The sequence below is a fragment of the Chiloscyllium plagiosum genome, chromosome 38 (genome assembly GCF_004010195.1).
Source record: "Chiloscyllium plagiosum isolate BGI_BamShark_2017 chromosome 38, ASM401019v2, whole genome shotgun sequence".
NCBI lineage: Eukaryota > Metazoa > Chordata > Chondrichthyes > Orectolobiformes > Hemiscylliidae > Chiloscyllium > Chiloscyllium plagiosum.
Genome location: NC_057747.1, coordinates 25,303,069 through 25,306,545, shown reverse-complemented (window position 1 = coordinate 25,306,545; position 3,477 = coordinate 25,303,069).

Genomic DNA, 3,477 nt, shown 5'->3' with positions numbered 1-3,477 from the left:
TCAAAACTAACGCATAGCTGACTGGGGGCTGATGTATGTCAGTAGGCACAATGGAATGGGATAGAATCCCTACGGTGTGGAAGCAGGCCATTTGGTCCATCAAGTCCACACTGACTGCCCATAGAGCATCCCACCCAGACCCACCCCATCACTGTAACCCTGCATTTCCAATAGCTAATCCACCTAATCTGCAAATCTCTGGAGACTATGGGCAATTTAGCATGGCCACCTTTTGGTGTGAGTTCAGACACAGGCAACAGGTCTCATCTGAGCTGTCTCACCCTGAGGCTGACATGGAAAGGGAACACGCCAATGGAACCAGAGAGCACTGAGGGGACTTTGAAAAAGGAAGAGAACTAGTCCCACCTCTATTCCTCAAGCACATTCTCCATGCCAGTTAGAGATGGTCACTGAATGCTGTAGTGCTCACATTCACTAACAAATATAGAAAATGTTCCTAAAGGTGAGGGAGGGGCAATCAGTTGAACTGTAGGGTTGAGGTTGAGGTGGAAAGGGAGCACTCGAATGGAACCAGAGTCCACTGAGACTGGGTGCAGGCTGACCTGGTATTACTTTGCTTTGCTTTGCATAATTCTAACCCATTCTCTCATAGGGTGCAGCATTGCTGGTTGTGCCAGCATTTATTGCCTGTCCTTAACTGCCCTGGACAAAGTAGTGCTGACCTGCCTTGGGATGTGGCTACACCTGCAAGGCACATGAGAGGGAGTTTCAGGATTCTGACCCCATGACACTGAAGGAATGGTGTTATATTTCCAAGTCAGGATGGTGAGTGACTTGGAGGGGAAATTGCAGGTGGTATTCCCATGTATCTGCTGCCCTTGTCCTTCCAGATGGTGTGGAAAGTGCTATTGAAGTAATTTTGCCGAGCTGCTGTGGGGCATCTTGTAAATTTTATGTCCAAGTGACAACACAATTTTAGTCATAATCTCTCATTCAGTTAACATAAAGTATAGAGGACAATCTGACATCATGAGGGCCAGTTTAAGTGCAAACTTTGTCTTTCTGCAACATGATTAACTGTTTCTATTTTTACTCAAGCGTATATGCAAAGACGCATTAGTTTCCTTTTAAGAAAACTTTTTTTTTAAACTCACATTTTGATGTATGGACCTTCACTTAAATAACAGGATGAAAGATGGACCAAAAAATGGCCACATGGGCAATTCTAGCTGCTGAGATTGTATTAGTAACAGAATGCTGAATTGAAATTAACATTTTACACATGTGCTTAGTAGGAATCAGAAGAGAATTAATTTGTTTCTGGTAATGTAATTTTAAATCTGGTAGATATTATTTCAATCACCTTTATTTTGAGGTCTGTTCAGAATTCCATTTTTTTTTTCCTGGTTTATGAAGAGACTATAAATCAGAAAGACAACTGAAAAGAAGAAAGTGTATCAAAGGATGAAACAAGCATACCATTTGATTCTGTAAATTGTTGGGTTCAACAGGCTGTATCCAATTTGTACCAACTTGGAATTTCTACGTCAAAAAAAGGCAAATTATTAAATTCAGGATTAAAAACGTGTTAACACTTTTTAAAACTTTGAATAGATCAATCTAGGAGGGTTAATTCCAATTTTGGCCACATTATGGTGTTAAAGACATCGAGGTGCTGGAATGGGAATGTTGGAAAGGATTCACAGAGCTGTTACCTGGACCTCAAGGTCATATCTTCCAGGAGAGAATGAGCAAACTGGGTCTCTTTGCTGTTGCAAAGAGAAGGTTTAAGATTGACCTCTTTAACAATTGTGAAAGGTTTTGATAAAATGGATAAAGGGAGAATGTTTCCATTTGTGGCTACTGGTGTAAGAAAGGCACCAAAAAAAAAAGACAATTCTTCAGAAACTTATTTATCTATTTAGAGTCATAGAGTCATAGAGATGTACAGCATGGAAACAGACCCTTCGGTGCAACCCGTCCAGGCCGACCAGATATCCCAACCCAATCTAGTCCCACCTGCCAGCACTCGGCCCATATCCCTCTAAACCCTTCCTATTCATATACCCATCCAAATGCCTTTTAAATGTTGCAATTGTACCAGCCTCCACCACTTCCCCTGATAGCTCATTCCACACACGCACCACCCTCTGAGTGAAAAAGTTGCCCCTTAGGTCTCTTTTATATCTTTCCACTCTCATGCTAAACCTATGACCTCTATTTCTGGACTCCCCCCACCCCAGGGAAAGGACCTTGTCTATTTATCCTATCCATGCCCCTCATGATTTTATAAACCACTATAAGGTTACCCCTCAGCCTCCGATGCTCCAGGGAAAACAGCCCCAGCCTGTTCAGCCTCTCCCTATAGCTCAAATCCTCCAACCCTGGCAACATCCTTGTAAATCTCTTCTGAACCTTTTCAAGTTTCACAACATCTTTCCGATAGGAAGGAGACCACAATTGCACGCAATGTTCCAAAATATTCCCAAACCAATGTCCTGTGCAGTTGCAACATGACCTCCCAACTCCTGTACTCAATACTCTGACCAATAAAGGAAAGCATACCAAATGCCTTCTTCACTATCCTATCTACCTGTGACTCTACTTTCAAGGAGCTATGAACCTGCACTCCAAGGTCTCTTTGTTCAGCAACACTCCCTAGGACCTTACCATTAAGTGTATAAGTCCTGCTAAGACTTGCTTTCCCAAAATGCGGCACCTCGCATTTATCGAAGGTTTTAAATGGAACTTGTGAGAGCAAGGCATTCCTGCCTGTGGACCTAGTGCTGGGAAATGGGATTACAATAGTTAGGTACTCATTTTTAACTAGAAAGGACTTGCTGAGCTGAAGGACCTTTTCTGGACTGTCGACCTCTGTGAATCTGAGTCTACCAAGTGGTATGAATGTGAACCCGTTACCACATAGGTATCTGAGGCAACAAGCAGAGACGTGTGTAAGGAGAAACTGGATAAACACATAGAGCAGAAAGGGAACCAGAGGCTTCATAACTAAGGCCAAAGAGTACAAGAGGAGGGAGGTTTTCCTGAAGGTATTGTCTGACACTGGTTAGACCACTGCTGGAGATTGAGTTGAACTGAATTAGGTTTATATTGTCACATGTACTAACGTGAGCAGAGTGAAAAGTTTACAAGTCACCCTATACCGCACCACCTTAAGTAGCAATGTACCCAGGTAGAGAATCTGAGTAAAAAAGAAGAAAAATAAGGAAAACAAAGTTAAAAAGTTAAACATTGCATTCCTTAGGCAAAAACACAGAAACACAGTAAACAGCTCAACACCACAGTCCACCAGAGTCTGGCCATGCAGAGTGCACATTCCTCACAAATGCCCAAACCACCCACAATTCGGGCCTGACATCATCAACCCCCACCTTCGCAGTCCCGAGTCCAGGCTGCCTGATATCACTGTCTTACACCCTGTCCCTGCTCCCTCCCACTTACACCATGACACTGCTCCTCCCCTTACACCCTGCCCCCGCTCTCTCCCCCTTTCTC